The following is a 20,005-nucleotide window of genomic DNA, read 5'->3' as shown; positions in this document are numbered from 1 at the left end:
GCTAACGTAACACTACTTTTTAAAAAAAGAAGGGAAACAGAATACTGGCAATTATAGAGAAGTTAGACTGACATCAGTGGTGGGGAAAATGTTGGAATCAATCGTTACCGATGAAATAGCAGCGCATTTGGAAAGCAGTGACCATGATCGGACCAAGTCACCATGGGATTTATGAAGGGGTATCATGCTTGACGAATCTTCAGGCATTTTTGGGGGATGCAACTAGCAGAGTGGACAAGGGAAAACCAGTGGATGTGTTGTATTTGACTTTCAAAAGGCTTTTGACAAGGTCCCGCACGAGAGATTGGTGTGCAAAATCAAAGCGCATGGTATTGGGGGTAGTGTGCTGACGTGGATAGAGAACTGGTTGGCAGACAGGAAGCAGAGAGTCGGGATAAACGGGTCCTTTTCAGAATGGCAGGCAGTGACTGGTGGAGTGCCACAGGGCTCAGTGCTGTGACCCCAGCTCTTTATAATATACATTAACGGTTTAGATGAAGGAATTGAGTGTATTATCTCCAAGTTTGCTGATGGCACTAAACTGGGTGGCGGTGTGAGCTATGAGGAGGACGTTAAAGGGCTGCACGGTGACTTGGACAGGTAAGATGAGTGGACAAATGCATGGCAGATGCAGTATAATGTGCAATTGGTGGAAAAACACGAAAGGCAGAATATTATCTGAATTTCGGCAGATTAAGAAAAGGAGAGATGCAACGAGACCTTGGTATCATGTTTCATCAGTCATTGAAAGTTCACATGCAGGTACAGCAGGCAGTGAAGAAGGCAAATTGCATGTTGGCCTTTATAGCACAGGGATTTGTGGATAGGAACAGGGAGGTCTTTTACTGTTGCACAGGGCCTTGGTGATGCCTCACCTGGAGTATTGTGTTCAGTTTGGTCTCCTAATCTGAGGAAGGACGTTCTTGCTATTAAGTGAGTGCAACGAAGGTTCACCAGACTGATTCCAGGGATGGCTGGACTGTCATGTGAGGAGAGACTGGATCAACTGCGCCTTGATTCACTGGAGTTTAGAAGGATGAGAGCGGATCTCATAGAAACCGATAGGATTCTGAGGGAACTGGAAAGGTTAGATGTGGGAAGAATGTCCCCGATGTTAGGGAAGTCCAGAACCAGGGGACTGTGTCTCAGGACATGAGGTTTGCCATTTAGCACTGAGAAGAGGAGAAACTTCTTCACTCAGAGAGTTCTTAACCTATGGAATTCCCTGCCGCAGAGAGTTGTTGATGCCACTTCATTGGATATATTCAAGAGGTAGTTAGATATGGCGCTTACAGCTAAGGGTATCAAGGGGTATGGAGAGAAAGCAGGAATGGTGCACTGAGGGAATGTTCAGCCATGATCTTATTGAATGACGGTGCACTCCCGAAGTGCAGATTGGCCTACTCCTGCACCTATATTCTCTTTTTCTATATTTCCATGTTCACCTGCCCCCAATGTGGAAAGGGAGGTACTTACTGGAGCTTTCTGCTGAAACACACACCGAGCAGTTCATAAGAGAGTCGACCTGATCACTTCTACTGTTCGTGCAAGTTTTAATCACATCCAGGTCTGAACTGTACCTTGCTGTGGATACTATTCTGTATATTTTTCAAATAACGTAAAGAGTGATGGGATTTTTAAAGTGCTTACTTCCAATACTGTAAACTACCAAGTATGACGTCAATACAACCGAAATAAGATTAATTCTTCTTGCCGGTCGTTGCAATCAGATTACTCTGTGAAACGGCTGAGCCATCACGATCTGTTCAGTAGTGCCACCTGCGTCCAGCAGATGGGGATGTCCGACAATTTAATTCCAACTGAGAAGCGTGTAACTGTCCCCGAGAAAAGTATGTGTGAGGAGAGCTCAGGGTCAGATTCTGAGCATACAGCTCCCCACAGGGACATCACACACTGCACCATCCTTGGGGCAGCTCTGGGTCAGGCACTGAACATACTGCACCGTACAGGGACATCACACACAGCACCCTCCCTGGGGCAGCTCTGGGTCAGACTCACAACTTACTGCATCCCACAGGGACATTTCACACTGCCCCCTCCCTGGGGCAGCTCTGGATCAGACACTGAACAGACTGCACCCACAGGGACATCACACACTGCCTCTCCGTGGGGCAGCTCTGGGTCAGACTCACCACTTACTGCATCCCTGAGGGACATTTCACACTGCCCCCCCCCTCGGGCAGCCCAGGGTCTGACACTGAGGATATGCACCCCACAGTGTCAGCACACATTGCCCGCTCCTTGGGGCAGTTCAGGTTCAGGCACTGCACCCCACAAGTACATCACACGCTGCCTCTCCCTGCGGCAGCTGAAGGGTAGACACTGCACCCCAGATTGTCATCACACATTAACCCCTCCCTGGTGCAGCTCAGGGTCAGACTCTCGCTTTATCTCACCCCACAGGGACATCACGCACTGCCCACTCTTGGGGCAGCTCATGGTCAGACACTGAAAAGACTACACCATAGAGGGACATCATACACCGCCCGCTTCCCGGCCAGCTCACGGTCAGACACTGCACACCACAGTGATATCACACACTGCCCCCTCCGTGGGACAACCCAGTGTCAGACTCACGGCTTACTGCACCTCACAGGGACATCACACACGGCGCGCTCTCTGGGGCAGCTCAAGGCCAGACACTGAACACACTGCATCCCACAGTGACATCACACACTTTCCCCTCCGTGGGGCATCTCAGATTCAGAAACTGCACCGCAAAGGGAAATCTCACACTGCCCCCTCCCTGGGGCAGCTTAGGAACATGACCTGAACAAACTGCACCTCACAAGGAGATCACAACATGCATCCAGCTGTAAGAATACAGGCTTTGGTGAGTATTTTGAGGGATTAGGCATTGCAAGTATAAAATGAACCAAGGACATTCATTGAAAAGCTTGCTTCTGCAAAGACAAAGACACTGCTTTGGATTTTCTGCTGACGCAAGGCTCTGGCTCTGCCACCAGTCATTATGGTGTTACGTCACACATTATCACTGCGAAACAAACGCACTGGGAAATAATACCGAGGAGCTCAGATCTGTCTTAGTTTATCGCTCATGTCGCTTCTCTGAATTAGAATCACACAGAGCACCTGCAAACTGTTGAAAATAATAAATTATAAATAGTTTTTTCAAATTGTAATGCACTTCGTTAGGACTCATTACTATCAAAATCCTGTATTGCGTCGTCTGCATGGAAACTTAAAAACATAACAGAAAAAGCTTGTATTGAGGTTGAAGATTAGGTCTGCCAAAACCAGTGCTTGGAGACAGAGGCTCCCAGGCTCAAGACTGGGTAGATGTGGATGTATATGAGTGTTAGAGCGAAAAACTTTAATTAGAGGTAAAGTAATTCGGTGTAATTAAAATAAAGTAAGGAAGACTGAGAGTAATATTTAAATTGCGTTCATGGAAAAATAGCTGTGTTCGGCAGAAACACTGAGGTCAGAGAAATTCGCTTAGGAGATAAGAACACGCACAAGATTTATGTAGACAACTCTCAGATATAACGTGAGGAGGCCACGATGTTCCAGCCACAGAAGATAACAGAGACAATGCCGCTATTAAGTAGATGGTAGCCATATGTCTGCCAAGAACATTAGCCTGAGAATAAGCCTGAGAAGACTTTCGCAGAAAATTAACACATAACCTGCAAAGGCTTTTCCTCTGCAACAGTCGCCAGAACTGAATGTACCAATGGTATCAGTAGAATTTACTCTATCCAATAAAATTAATTGCACTGTACCAGCCAATGAAATTGCTGTAAAATGTATTAACCAATGGAACACTTCCCCGCGTAGTTACACCATTTTAGAAACATAGAAACATAGAAACATAGAAAATAGGTGCAGGAGTAGGCCATTCGGCCCTTCTAGCCTGCACCACCATTCAATGAGTTCATGGCTGAACATGTAACTTCAGTACCCCATTCCTGCTTTCTCACCATACCCCTTGATTCCCCTAGTAGTAAAGACTTCATCTAACTCCTTTTTGAATATATTTAATGAATTGGCCTCAACAACTTTCTGTGGTAGAGAATTCCACAGGTTCACCACTCTCTGGGTGAAGAAATTCCTCCTCATCCCGGTCCTAACTGGCTCACCTCTTATCCTTAGACTGTGTCCCCTGGTTCTGGAGTTCCCCAACATTGGGACCATTCTTCCTGCATCTAACCTGTCTAACCCCGTCAGAATTTTAAACGTTTCTGAGGTCCCCTCTCATTCTTCTGAACTCCAGTGAATACAAGCCCAGTTGATCCAATCTTTCTTCATAGGTCAGTCCCGCCATCCCGGGAATCAGTCTGGTGAACCTTCGCCGCACTCCCTCAATAGCAAGAATGTCCTTCATTAGGTTAGGAGACCAAAACTGCATACAATACTCCAGGCGTGGCCTCACCAAGGCCCTGTACAACTGTAGCAAAACCTCCCTGCCCCTGTACTCAAATCCCCTCGCTATGAAGGCCAACATGCCATTTGGTTTCTTACCCGCCTGCTGTACCTGCATGCCAACCTTCAATGACTGATGTACCATGACACCCAGGTCTCTTTGCACCTCCCCTTTTCCTAATCTGTCACCATTCAGATAATAGTCTGTCTCTCTGTTTTTACCACCAAAGTGGATAACCTCACATTTATCCACATTATACTTCATCTGCCATGCATTTCCCCACTCACCGAACGTATCCAAGTCGCTCTGCAGCCTCATAGCATCCTCCTCGCAGCGCACACTGCCTCCCAACTTAGTGTCATCCGCAAATTTGGAGATACTACATTTAATCCCCTCGTCTAAATCATTAATGTACAGAGTAAACAACTGGGGCCCCAGCACAGAACCTTGCGGCACACCAGTAGTCACTGCCTGCCATTCTGAAAAGTCCCCATTTACTCCTACTCTTTGCTTCCTGTCTGACAACCAGTTCTCAATCCATGTCAGCACACTACCACCAATCCCATGTGCTTTAACTTTGCACATTAATCTCTTGTGTGGGACCTTGTCGAAAGCCTTCTGAAAGTCCAAATATTCATCAACTGGTTCTCCCTTGTAGACTTTACTGGAAACACCCTCAAACAATTCCAGAAGATTTGTCAAGCATGATTTCCCTTTCACAAATCCATGCTGACTTGGACGTATAATATCACCTCTTTCCAAATGCACTGCTATGACATCCTTAATAATTGATTCCATCATTTCACCCACTACCGAAGTCAGGCTGACCGGTCTATAATTCCCTGTTTTCTCTCTCCCTCCTTTTTTAAAAAGTGGGGTTACATTGGCTACACTCCACTCCATAGGAACTGATCCAGAGTCAATGGAATGTTGGAAAATGACTGTCACTGCATCCACTATTTCCAAGGCCACCTCCTTAAGTACTCTGGGATGCAGTCGCATCAGGCCCTGTGGATTTATCGGCCTTCAATCCCATCAATTTCCCCAACACAATTTCCCGACTAATAAGGATTTCCCTCAATTCCTCCCCCTTACTAGACCCTCCGACCCTTTTTATATCCGGAAGGTTGTTTGTGTCCTACTCAGTGAATACCGAACCAAAGTACTTGTTCAAATGGTCCGCCATTTCTTTGTTCCCCGTTATGACTTCCCCTGATTCTGACTGCAGGGGACCTACTATTGTCTTTGAGACCTTTTTCTCTTTACATATCTATAGAAACTTTTGCAATCCGTCTTAATGTTCCCTGCAAGCTTCTTCTCATACTCCATTTTCCCTGCCCTAATCAAACCCTTTGTCCTCTCTGCTGAGTTCTACATTTCTCCCAGTCCCCGGGTTCGCCGCTATTTCTGGCCAATTTGTATGCCACTTCCTTGGCTTTAATACTATCCCTGATTTCCCTTGATAGCCACGGTTGAGCCACCTTCCTTTTTTTAATTTTACGCCAGACAGGAATGTACAATTGTTGTAGTTCATCCATGCGGTCTCTAAATGTCTGCCATTGCCCATCCACAGTCAACCCCTTCAGTATCATTCGCCAATCAATCCTAGCCAATTCACACCTCATATCTTCAAAGTTACCCTTCTTTCAGTTCTGGACCATGGTATCTGAATTAACTGTTTCATTCTCCATCCTAATGCAGAATTCCACCATATATTATGCTCACTCTTCCCCAAGGGGCCTCGCACAACGAGATTGCTAATTAAACCTCTCTCATTAGACAACACCCAGTCTAAGATGGCCTCCCCCTGGTTGGCTCCTCGACATATTGGTCCAGAAAACCATCCCTTATGCCCTCCAGGAAATCCTCCTCCACCGTATTGCTTCCAGTTTGGTTAACCCAATCTATGTGCATATTAAAGTCACCCATTATAACGGCTGCACCTTTCATGCATGCACCCCTAATTTCATGTTTGATGCCCTCCCCAACATCACTTCTACTGTATGGAGGTCTGTACACAACTCCCACTAACGTTCTTTGCCCTTTGCTATTCTGCAGCTCTACCCATATAGATTCCACATCATCCAAGCTAATGTCCTTCCGAACTATTGCCTTAATTTCCTCCTTAACCAGCAATGCTACCCCACCTCCTTTTACTTTTATTCTATCTTTCCTGAATGTTGAATACCCCTGGATGTTGAGTTCCCAGCCCTGATCATCCTGGAGCCACGTCTCCGTAATCCCAATCACATCATATTTGTTAACATCTATTTGCACAGTTAAGTCATCCACCTTATTGCGGATACTCCTTGCATTAAGACACAAAGCCTTCAGGCTTGTTTTTTTAACACTCTAATGAGTAATTTTGACCTTAACTCCTTTATTCAAACTCCAGAGTGATGGTACAGCATGGGAGGCTTGCTTATATATAGTGCTCCCAAGGGATGCTACGACCCCACCAGTAAGTGCCTGCCAACCCGAAAATGGCCTGTTTATTCCTACTCTCTGTTTTCTGTCCGTTAAGCAATCCTTAATCCTTGCTAGTATATAACGCCCAATACCATGAGCCCTAAATGTATTCAATAATCTCTTGAGTGGCACCTCATCGAATTCCTTCTGTATATATAAATACACCACATCCAGTGGTTCCCCCTTATCTATCCTGCTAGTTACCTGAAAAAACACTGACAGATTTGTCAAGAACAATTTATCTTTCATAAATCCGTGTTAATTCTGCCCAATCCTGTTATTCGTTCTGAAGTGCCCTGTTACTACGTGCTAAATAATAGATTTTAGCATTTTCCCGACTATTGCTGTCCAGACTACCGGTACTGCACGGGTTCGAGACAGAGTAAATCTCACTCCATCCTGTCCCAAACACTACCATGGTTGATACAGAGTAAATCTCAGTCTACAATATCCCAAACACTCCCGGGGCAATTGCACATGGGTTAGTTACAGAGTAAAGCTCCCTCTACACTGTCGCATCAAACACTCCCAGGCCAGTTACAACACAGGTGACATACAGAGTAAAGCTCCCTCTACACCGTCCCATCAAATAGTCCCAGGGTAGGTAAAGCACGGGTCAGATACAGAGTAAAGCTCCCTCGAGACTGTCCCGTCAAACTCTCCCAGGGCAGGTACGGAACAGGTTAGGTCCAGCATAAATCTCCCTCTGAACAGTCCCCAACAAAATTCACAGGGCAACTCCAGTACAGGTTAAATACAGAGTAATTTCTCCCACAACACTGTCCCATCAAGCACTCAAAGGGCAGGTACAGCACAGATTAGATACACATTTTCCCACTGGACATTCCCATGGCAGGAACTGAACAGGTTAGAGACAGAGTAAAGTTCCTCTACATTGCCCCATAAAACTCTCCCAGGGCAGGAACAGCATGCGTTAGATACACAGTAAAGCTCCCTCTACACTGTCCCATCAAGCACTCCCAGAGCAGGTGCTGCTGTGGTTAGATGCAGAGTAAAGCTTCCTCCACACTTTCCAAATAAACACTCCAAGGGCAAGTACAGCATAATTTAGTGAAAGGGTTACCCTCTCAAACCTCACTAAATAATTGTACAGGGCCTTGGTGAGACCACACCTGGAGTACTGTGCACATCTTTGGTCGCCTTATCGAAGAAAGGATACTTGCCTTGCTTAGATATAGAGCAAAGCTCCCTCAACATTGTCCCACCAGACATTCCATGGGCAGGTACAACACAGGCTAGATATGGAGTATATCTCCCTCTACACTGTCTCAAGCATTCTAGAGTAGATACTTCATTGGTTAGATACAGAATAAAGTTCCCTCTACACTGACCCATAAAACACTCCCAGGGCAGATACAGAATAAATCTCCCTCTACATTGTCGCATCAAACACTCCCAAGGCAACTGCAGCACGGGATAGATACAGAGTAAAGCTCCCTCTACTCTGCCGCATCAAACACTCCCAGAACAGGTACAACATTGTTTAAATATTGAGTAAATCTCCCTCTATACTGTTCCATCGGACATTGCCAGGGCAGGTACCGCATGCATTAGATACAGCATAAAACTCCCTCAACACTGTCCCACCAGGCATTCCAAGGGCATGTACAACACTGGTTAGGTATGTAGTATTTCTCCCTCGACACTATCCAAAGCATTGCAGGGTAGATACAGCATTGGTTAGATACAGAATAATGCCTCATCTACACAGTCCCATCAAACACTCCCAGGGCAAGTACAGCACGGGATAAATGCAGAGTAATCTCTCCCTCTGCATTGTCCCAACAAATAATCCTAGGGCAGGTAGCACGTGTTAGATACAGAGTAAAGCTCTTTCTACACTATCCCAACAAACAATCCCAGGGCAGGTACAGCACAGGGTAGATCATAAAATAAGATATAGGAGCAGGAGTAGGCACTTGGCCCCTCGAGCCTGTTCCACCATTTATTAAGATCATGGCTGATCTGATCTTGGGCTCAGCTCCACTTCCCTGCCCGCTCCCCGTGACATTTTATTCCCTTATTGCTCAAAAATCTGTCGATCTCCTCCTTTAAGATATTCAATGGCCCAGCCTCCACAGCTCTCTGGGGCAGACATTCCATAGATTTACAACCCTCAAAGAAGAAATTCCATCTAATCTCAGTTTTAAATGGGCTGCCTCTTATTCTGAGACTATGACCCCAAGTTTTAGTTTTCCCTATGGTTGCAAATATCCTCTCTGCAATTCACCTTGTCGAGCCCGTTCATTATCTTATATGTTTTGAGAAGATCACCTCTCATTGTTCTGAGCTCCAATGGGTATAGACCCAACCTACTCAACCTATCTTCATAAATCAACCCCTCATCTCTGGAATCAACCGACTGAACCTTCTCTGAACAGCCTCCAAACCAATACATTCTTCCTTAAATACAGAGACCAAAACTGTATGCAGTACTCTCGGCGTGCCCTCACCAATATTCTGTACAGTTGTAGCAGGACTTAACTGCTTTTATACTTTATCCACCTTTCAATAAAGGCCAAGATTCCATTTGCTTTCCTGATTACTTGCTGTACCTGCATACTAACTTTTTGTGTTTCATGCACAAGGACCCCAAGTTGCGACTGTATTGCAGCACTTTGCAATTTTTATCCATTTAAATTATAATTTGTTTTTTATGTGAGGATAACCTCACATTTTCCCACGTTATAATCCATCTGCCGAATTTTTTGCCCACTCACTTAGCATGTCTGTATCCCTTTATAGATTTTTGTGTCCTCTTCACAAGTTTCTTTCCCACCCATCTTTGTATCATCAGCAAACTTTTTGAGATTGCACTCGGTCCCTTCATCCAAGTCATTAATATAGATTGAGGACTGAGCACCGACGCCTATGACAATGCTGGAGCTAGTTTGCCAATGGAAAAATGACCCCATGTATCTTGACTCAGATACCAAAGTAAAGCTCCAACTGCATTGTACCATCAAACACAGCCAGGGTAGGTACAGCACGCGTTAAATAGAGTAAAGCTCCCTCTACCCAGTCGCATCAAACACTCCCAGGGTACGTAGTGCATTGGTGAGATACGAAGTAAAGCTCCTTCTACACTTTCCAAATAAACACTCCTCGGGCCGGGTACAGCTTAATTTAGATAAAGGGTAATCCTCTCAAATCTCACTCTACAAATGTACAGGGCCTTGGTGAGACCACACTTGGAGTACTGTGCACAGTTTTGGTCTCCTTATCTAAGGAAGGATGTTCTTGCCTTGCTTAGATACCGAGTAAAGCTTCCTCAACACTGTCCACCAGACATTCCAAGGGCAGGTACAACACTGGTTAGATACGGTGTATATCTCCCTCCTTCAGGGGAGGGGAACCAGTGAGTGTAGAACTGAACCCAGACAGAGTCAGCACCTTCAGGGGAAGGGAACCAGTGAGTGTAGAACTGAACCCAGACAGAGTCAGCACCTTCAGTGGAGGAGAGGGGAACGAGAGAGCGGAACTGAAATAGCCAGAGTCAGCACTGAAGGGGAGGGTAACATAAGAAGACAAGAAATAGGAGCTCGAGTAGGCCACACGGCCCATCGAGCCTGCTCCGCCATTTAATAGGATCATGGCTTAATAGGACTCGGGTCCACCTCCCTGCCCACTCCCCATAACCCTTTAATCCATTATCGGTTAAGAAACTGTCAATCTCTTAAAGTTATTCAATGACCCAGCTTCCACAGCTCTCTGAGGCAGTGAATTCCACAGATTTACAATGCTCTGGGAGAAGAAAGTTTTCCTCATCTCAGTTTTAAATGGGAGGTCCCTTATTCTGAGATTATGCTCCGTAGTTTTAGTCTCCCCTATCAGTGGAAACATCCTCTCTGCATCGACCTTGTCAAGCTGCTTCAAAACCTTATACGTTTCGATAAGATCACCTCTCATTCTTCTGAATTCCAATGAGTGGAGGCCCAAGCTCCTCAAACGTTCCTCATAATTCAACACCTCATCTCCGGAATCAACTTAGGAAGCTTCTCTGAACTGCCTCCAAAGCCAGTCTATCCTTTCATAAATGTGGAAACCAAAACTGCACGCAGTAGTCTAAGTGTGGCCACACTAATACCCTGTATGACTGTGGCAAGACTTCCCTGCTTTTATACTCCATCCCCTTTGCAATAGAGACCAAGATTCCATTGGTTTTCTGTTCAATTGCTGTACCTACATACTAAATTTTTGTTTCATGCACAAGTACCTCCAGGTCCCACTGTACTGTAGCAATTTGCAATTTTTCTCCATTTAAATAATAATTTTCTCTTTGATTTTTTGTTCTGCCAAAGTGCATGACCTAACACTTTCCCACATTTACTCGATCTGCCAAATTTATGCCCACTCACTTAGCCTTCCTATGTTCTTTTTGCAGATTTTTTGTGACCTCCTCACACATTGCTTTTCCTCCCTTCTTTGTATCATCAGTGTAGTGGGAATTTTTAGAAACTGCGCTTTATGCATTCTGGCGATGTTAAAATGGTCAAATAAAGTCTGCTGATTCTGAGTCATGTGGAAAGAAGAAGTTGGACAAAGTATGGTTGTAGTGCAAACAGATGTATGCATGTTTTTTCTCTGATAAGGAGGAACCGAATGCCCTAAACGCTGATCTCAGGGTCCCATGTACGTTATTGTGAAAGGTTTTTCTTCTTCCATTGTAACCACAATGACGCACGTGCTTGTGGGTTGTGAGATTAAATATGGAACGGCCGGGCGAGTTCGGGGGCAAGAGGCTGCGGAGCTTTTAGACTGATCTCCATATCGGCCGAGTCTCTGCATACATATAATAAACTTGGGTGTTTTCCACTTGAGCAGTTGGGTGTCTGAGTCATATTCTTTAACATAGTTTCCACCCCAACAATTTGACTACATTACACTCGGTCCTTTCTTCCAAGTCGTTAATGTAGATTGTAAATAGTTGGGGTCCCAGCACTGATCCCTGTGGCACCCGACTAGTTATCCATGCTAATATATTACCCCCAAACCCATGTTTTTTTTTATCTTGTGTGGTAACCTTTTATGTGGCACCTTGTCAATGCCTTCTGGAAGTCCAAATACACCACATCCACTGGTTCCCCTTGATCCACCCTGTTTGTTACATTGGTGGAGCCCAGATGATATTGGACAGGAGACGGACGGTTGTCGGTGCGGGTTAGGAATTGGAGCCGTAAGTGGACTGGTGAGCCTCATAAACACCTGCTTTAGGTCCCAGGCCACAATCACAGGCCACAGGCCCTGGTATGGCCCCGTGGTGACAGGCCCGGGTCAGCGGGGTCATTGGCCGCCATCTTGGACGGTTCATGGCGCATGTGCGGCCACCTTGTTGCAGGAACCAAGACATTTAGCAAAACATCAAATGCTGATATTTGTGTGCTGGGGTCCGGCCAAATATCAGCCAAAGTTCCCCATACACCTCTGCAGGGAATTCCACAGGTTAACAACTCTCTGAGTGAAGAGGTTTCTCCGCATCTCCTTCTTAATTGGCCTACCGCTTATCCTAAGACTATGTCCCCTGGTTCTGGACTGCCCCAACATCGGAAACAATCTACACGCATCTACCCTGTCCAGTCCCGTCAGAATCTTATACATTTCCATGTGATACCCTCTCATCGTTCTAAACTCCAGTGAATAAAGGCCCAGTTGATCCAGTTTCTCCTCATATGACAGTCCAGCCATCCACGGAATCAGTCTAGTGAACCTTCCCTGCACTCCCTCAACAGCAATAACGTCCTTCCTCAGGTTAGAAGACCAAAAAAACACAATATTCCAGGTGAGGCCTCACTAAGACCCTGTACAACTGCAGTAAGAACTCCCTGCTCCTATACTCAAAGACCCGAGCTATGAAGGCCAACATACCATTTGCCTTCTTCACTGCCTGTTGCACCTGTCTGCCAACCTTCAATGACTGATGACCCATGACACGCAGGTCTCGTTGCACCTCCCCTTTTCCTAATCTGCCGCCATTCAGATAATATTCTGCCCCAGTTTTTTTGCCCCCAAAATGGATAACCTCACATTTATCCACATTATTCTGCATCTGCCATGCATTTGCCTACTCATCTAACCTTTCCAAGTCACCCTACAGCCTGTTAGCGTCCTCCTCACAGCTCACACCGCCACCCAATGTAGTTTCATCTGCAAACTTGGAGATATTACACACAAGTCCTTCATCTTTTTCTCTTCACATATTTACAGAAGCTTTTATATTGTAATGAGCTAGGGTCCCAGCACTGAGCGCTGCGGCACTCCACAGGTCACTGCCTGCCATTCTGAAAAGCACCCGTTTATCCCGACTCTCTGCTTCCGGTCTGCCAACCAGTTCTCTATTCACGTCAGTACATTACCCCCAATACCATGTGCTTTGACTTTGCACACCAATCTCTTGTGTGGGACCTTGTCAAAAGCCTTCTGAAAGTCCAAATACACCACATCCACTGGTTCTCCCTAGTCCACTCTGCTAGTTACATCCTCAAAAATTCCAGAAGATTTGTCAAGCGTGATTTCCCTTTCATAAATCCATGCTGACTTGGACTGATCCTGTCACTTCTTTCCAAATGCCCTGCTGTTTCATCTTTAATAATTGATTCCAACATTTTCCCCACTGCTGATGTCAGGCTAATTGATCTATAATTACCCGTTTTCTCTCTCCCTCCTTTTTTAAAAAGTGGTGTTACATTAGCTACCCTCCAGTCCATAGGAACTGATCCCGAGTCAATAGAATATTGGAAAATGACCACCAATGCATCCACTATTTCTCGGGCCACTTCCTTTAGTACTCTGGGACGCAGACTATCAGGCCCTAGTGATTTATCAGCCTTCAATCCCATCAATTTGCCGAACACAATTTCCCGCCTAATAAGGATATCCTTCAGTTCCTCCTTCTCACTCGACCCTCGGTCCCCAAGTACATTCGGAACCTTATTCGTGTCTTCCTTCGTGAAGACAGAACCGAATTATTTGTTCTTTTGGTCTGCCATTTCTTTGTTACCCATTATAAATTCACCTGAATCCGACTGCAAGGGACCTACGTTTGTCTTCACTAATCTTTTTCTCTTCACATATTTACAGAAGCTTTTATGTTCCAAGCAAGCTTCCCCTCCTAATGAAACCCTTAGTCCTCCACTGTTGAATTCTAAATTACTCCCAGTCCTCAGGTTTGCTGCTTTTTCTGGCCAATTTTTGTGCCTCTTCCTTGGTTTTAACACTATCTTTAATTTCCCTTGTTAATCACGGTTGAGCAACGTTCTCCGTTTTATTTTTACTCCAGACAGGGATGTACAATTGCTGAAGTTCACCCGCGTGATCTTTAAATGTTTACCATTGCCTATCCACTGTCAACTCTTTTAGTATCCTTGGCCAGTCTATTCTAGAATTGCCAAATTCACACCTCAGACCGTCAAAGTTCCCTTTCCTTAAGTTCAGGACCCTAGTTTCTGAATTAACTGTGACACTCTCCACCTTAATGAAGAATTCTACCATATTATGTTGCATTTCCCTAAGGGGCCCCGCACAACAAGATTGCTAATTAGTCGTTTCTCATTACACATCACCCAGTATAGGATGGCCAGCTCTCTTATTGGTTCCTCAACATATTGGTCGAGAAACCCATCCCAAATCCGCTCCAGGAAATCCTCCTCCACCACATTACGACCATGTGGTTAACCCAAACAATATGTAGGTTAAAGTCACCCGTGATAACTGCTGTACCACCACTGCACACATCCCTTATTTCTTGTTTGATGCTGTCCCCAACCTTACCACTACTAAACAGTGAGATAGACATTGCAGCAAGGGTCTGGTTATTGTGAAACAACAATTCTAGAAGAACAGTAACCCCGACATGATTTGAACAAGCAGCCCTTTGATCTAGAATCAGACGCACTACCGTTAAACCACGAGGTTTACACAGTAGTTAAGGGATGTTCGTCTATATGAAGGTTCTGCAATACAAGGGACTTTAAATTCCCCGCCCATTAAAATACAGTGAGTAAAATGGGATATGGTTTAACAGTCAGATGCAAAGTGTCATGTATTGATGCTTGGGGTCACTAGACGCCAGGGGGCGCCACTGTCGGAGGTCATCGGGCTGTACGCGCGTGTGCGCGGGCCCTGGTGTTTAAGAGCGAGTACTATGTCACGTGGGCACTTTGGGAATAAGTAAAGTTGAACCAGGTTTACAGTAGAGTGAGTTTACAGTAACAAGTCTGTCGATTCATTCTATACATTGCACAAAACACAGGACAAATGATTGAAGTATGGAGTGTCCCTGAGTTAGCATTTGTTTGATTGTGCAAAAGAAGGTGAGGGGATAATTCATGATGCTTTCCCATGAAAGCAAGACAAAAGGTTAAGAAAAAAACCATACGGTGACTGTCCGGTGAGCGCTGCTTGCGATACCTGGTGGGAATGGACGGTAATTTTGAAGCCCCTTGTACTGCAGAACCTTCATATAGACGAACATCTCCAGCGTACTGTGTAGGCCTCGTGGCGCAACGGTAGCGCGTCTGACTCCAGATCAGAAGGTTGCGTGTTCAAATCACGTCGTCGTCACTGTTCTTTTGGATATTGTTCTTCCAGAATTAATATTTCATTTGCTGTTTGAAAATAAACAGACCCTTGCTCCAAGCTCTGTCTCACTGTTTCCCCGGTGTCAGGCAGAGATACGCCTACTGCCCTCAATTATTTCATGTGACAGGACACAAAATTTGAAAATCAATCTGCAGGTGGCCACACACAGCAGAGAGAAGTCAGGATGGCCGAGCGGTCGAAGGTGCTGTGTTCAGTTCAAAATCTATCTTGAAGACAAGGGTCCAAATCCCACTTCTGGTGTTTATTATTTTTAATCATTAAGCAGAAACAAACACCAACTTTGTAAATATTGAACCATTCATGTTAATTATTTCATTTTCTCTAATCTTTAATTGATCAATGTTCAAAATGGTTACGCGGGGAGTTTTCACGTGTTAAACGAATGTGATAACCACTACACTACTGAAACACTGCAATTGACACAATGCGAGGAACATAACCAGAGCTTTAACCGACACAGCTGGCCGATACTTCAGGAGCTGGTTTTACGAGAATAGAATGACGGTGCTGTATTCAGGAAGGCAGTGAGTGTGGTAGGAATTGATCTCGTGTTTCCCAGACTTTGCACATCGGAACAGGAGCTAGCAGCGAGTGGTTAGGATCAGGAATGCACGGCTTGAGACTTTCTGGCCTCAGGTAAGAAGGTGGTGCTCAGGAATAAGGTGAAAGGTTGAATCTTCTGCACTGACTCTCTTTAACAAACTCCAGCACCAGGTCAGAGGGAAATGTTCAGCGAGCAGCTGAACTGCTGAATCCCACTTTGAAGGAGTTGGCCGTGGTGTCAAACAAATGTGTTCCGTTTAATGATAATAATTGTTAGAATTGGAATTCAAGCTGAACACACGTGTGGAGGAGACAGTGACCTGAACACAGCACCTTCGACCACCCGGCCATACTGACTATTCAGCGCTGTGTGTGGCCAACTGCAGGTTGATTTTGAACTTTTGTGTCCTGTCAAATGAAATAAATGAGGGCAGCAAGCATATCTCTGCCTGACACCGGGGAAACAGTGAGACAGACCTTGGAGCAAGGGTCTGGTTATTGCCAAACAGGAAAGGAAATATTAATTCTGGAAGAACAATATCCAAAAGAGCAATACCCCAACATGATTTCAACACACAACCTGTTGATCTGGAGTCAGACAGACTATCGTTACACCACGCGGCCTACACAGTGAGCTGGAGATGTTCGTCTATATGAAGGTTCTGCAATACAAGGGGCTTTAAAATCCCCGCCTATTCCCAACACGGATCAAAAGCAGCGCTCAGCTGACAGTCACCGGATGGTTTGTTCGAAAACTTTTCTCTTGCTTTCACGGGAAACCATCATTAATTAACCCCTCACCTTGTTTATACAATCAAACAAATGCTAACTCAGGGACACTCCATACTTCAATCATTTGACCTGTGCTTTGGGGAGCGGGCAGGGAAGTGGACCTGAGCCCATTATCAGATCAGCCATGATTGTATTAAATGGTGGAGCAGGCTCGAGGGGCCGTGTGGCCCACTCCTGCTCCTATTTCTCATGATCTTATGTTCTTAAGCATGTTAACCCATTTTATGCACTGTATTTTAGCTTTCTGGTTGAAAGTGTTCATTGCCGATGACACCACGAATCTGGGGAAACTTTTATCAAATTTATCAGCACCGATTATTCCTACCGTGCACACAAAATACAATCAGTAGTGAAGATAAAATCCCACCGTGTGTATTTTCAGATTCAACGCAGTAGCATTTCAAATAAAGTGAAAGAATTTTATAATGAAAAGATTTGCAAGTGTTGCTTGTATTTGTGTCTTTAATTAAACTTTGTGGCGCCTGACTCCCGTTCATGCCACTGCTGAATAAGAAAGGAGGATTTGACATTGACCAGACTGCACTGCCCCTGATATTTGTCAGCTCAGCCTTTATATTCAGTGGTTTCTCGCCCTTTGATGGGCTGCAGTGTGGCGGATATCACGTTGGCCTCACACGCAAAAGGTCCCCGGTGGAACCGTTTTCTCTCAGACAAAGTTATCTATTTATTGGTGAAATAAAGAGCAATTAATGAATAAGGGAGCCCTTTTGCCAGGAGAATAAATAGCAAATAAAAACAGCAAATGCTGGAAATCTCAGCAGGTCAGGCAGCATTTGCAGGGAGACGAAACTCGCCTCTGATTGTTCATCCACAGCACGTTTAAACATAGTGTTTCTGCCTGGGATTGAATCAGAGACCTTTCGCGTGTAAAGCAAACGTGATAACCACGACACTACAGAAACCTCTTGTTCAACGGCCCCCACAGCGTGGTGCTGACCAGTGAGCTCCCTCTGTGCAGATCGGGAATGTGTTCGCTCATCTGAAACCAATTCTGCCCCACACTGAAAGTTTTCAATCCTTCTCCTCCCCTGCCCTTTACAGAAATGTCACGGATCACCCAGCCACCGTGTTCATTTCCACATCCTCACAGTGGGGCCAAAGAGGCTCCTCCCGTCTCCCCGCGATCAGCGAACTCACCCAGCTTACAAAATTAAACCACAAACACGTGCCCGGCAAAGTGCAGGAGAAGCCAGATAGTCTGTAATCTCGGTCTATCACAGAGAGTATTGGTATTCATGGTGATTACAGCAATTATTAAGCGTTTCACAGACCTCAATTATTTTTCTGCGATGAATTGATCGAGGATTGAAACCAGGTTAGTGCGCCGGGTCTTTAACCCCTCGACCACCAGGGAACAGTTACGATACATGTCGAACCAGGTTAGTGCACCGGATCTTAACCCCTCGACCACCAGGGAACAGTTACGATGCATGTCGATATATTTATATATATTTATATATGAACCAAAATGTCAATGGCTACCAACCTAGACCTCGTGGCGCCCACGGTAGTGCGTCCAACTTTGAGTGAGAGAAACGGTTCCACAGTCACACCTGTCATGTGTTCGACATGGTTACTGCTTGTACTATTACAAGGTGTGCCACCAGAGGGCACTGCAGTGGGAGACTTGTAGCTTACCTGCACAGGTGTGCCTGGCCTAGTATAAAAGGCAGGCCACCAGGTGTGATCCTCACTCTGTGGTTATCAATAAAGGACTCAGGTCACTACAGTTAAAGAACGACACATTGTCTCGTGGAGTCATTATCAGAGCATTTGAAGGTATTACAAGGGAGCCCAAAGCCTCAGAAACTGGAAATTCTACAAGAGCGTCGAAGTCATGCTGTAGGTGCCTGGGACAACACATTGCTCAAAGTTGTCCACACGTGAAGACAGAGTGTTTCTTCGACAGAAAGACTGGGCATCTTACGAAGGCATGCCGCCTGAAGGGTAAACCTGTTCTTAAAGCTATGAGTCCAGCGTTCAAAGCTCTGAGTCCAAATCCCAAGGGACTTCATAGTATGGAAGACCAACATCAGGTGAGGAGATGTTAGAGTTACACATCATCAGGAGCACGAGTTTAACGGACAGTGATTCGGAAAGCATCAAAATCCACATAGATGTTGCTGGATTCAAGATACCAATGGAAATTGACACGGGTGCATCCGTGAGTGTAATACCGGAGTCACTGTACCGCGACAAATTGCGTGATTTCCAACTGGAGAAACCCAAGATAGAGCTGCCAGGCTACTCGGGAGAGTAAATTCCTGTGGTTGGTCATATCACTGTACCAATCGGTGAAATATAAAGATTAATTTCAGAACTTGCCTCGAATAGTAGTGAAAAGAGACAAGTCTGCCTTACAAGGAAGAAATTGATTAAGCTCACTGAAGCTGGATTGTAGTCAGATTTTCTGTGTGGAAGCGAGATTTTCATCAACGGATGAGGTTGTCAAGAAGTATCCAAAGGTGTTCTGCGAAACGGACAGTCCGATCCAAGGCTTCAAGGCGAGTGTCAGGGTACAGAAGGACGCTAGTTTGGTTTACGACAAGCCCCGTTCCGTACCATATGCACTCAAGGAGAAAGTTGAGCATGAACTCAAAAAACTAGAAGGTGTTAACCGTTACACTGCGGAAACATCTCCACTTTCAGCACCAGATTAACAAAATTAAACCCAATGAGATCGGGAGAAAAGTTCCTCACATGCTCAGGGCAAAATAAATAATTGTCGTTCTACAAAAGAATGAACAAATTTCAGCACCAGGTCAGAATGAAATGTTCAGCGAGCAGGTGGACTGCTGAATCGCACTTTTAAGGAGTTGGTGGTGACAAAGCAAATGGGTTCTGCCTAATGATTCAATATAAGAAATGTCTGCAATAGGATTCGAACACTATCTATAGTGACCTGCACACATCACCTTAGACCACTCGGCCATCATTACTATTCAGTGCTGTGTCGCCACCTGCAGGTTGATTTTGAACTTTTGTGTCCTGTCACATGAAATAAATCAGGGCAGCAGGCGGATCTCTGCCTGACATCGGGGAATGAGTGAGACAGACCTTGGAGCAAAGGTCTGGTTTTTGTCAAACAGCAAATGAAATATTAATTCTGGAAGAATAACATTGAAACGAAATGTAATCCTGACACCCAGAAAC

The 20,005-nt window shown here is 45.2% G+C and overlaps 1 non-coding gene across 1 annotated transcript; it reads left to right on the top strand.

Annotated features, from left to right (window-relative positions):
* Nucleotides 1-15,385: 15,385 nt before the first annotated feature.
* trnaw-cca (transfer RNA tryptophan (anticodon CCA)) lies at nucleotides 15,386-15,457 on the top strand. The gene has a single exon. It is a non-coding gene; the product is annotated as a tRNA-Trp (tRNA).
* The last annotated feature ends 4,548 nt before the right edge of the window (nucleotides 15,458-20,005 follow it).

The sequence above is a fragment of the Pristiophorus japonicus genome, unplaced genomic scaffold, assembly GCF_044704955.1.
Source record: "Pristiophorus japonicus isolate sPriJap1 unplaced genomic scaffold, sPriJap1.hap1 HAP1_SCAFFOLD_47, whole genome shotgun sequence".
NCBI classification, from domain to species: Eukaryota; Metazoa; Chordata; class Chondrichthyes; family Pristiophoridae; genus Pristiophorus; species Pristiophorus japonicus.
Note: the sequence above shows the minus strand (reverse complement) of the source record. Positions and strands in the feature narration are given on the sequence as shown.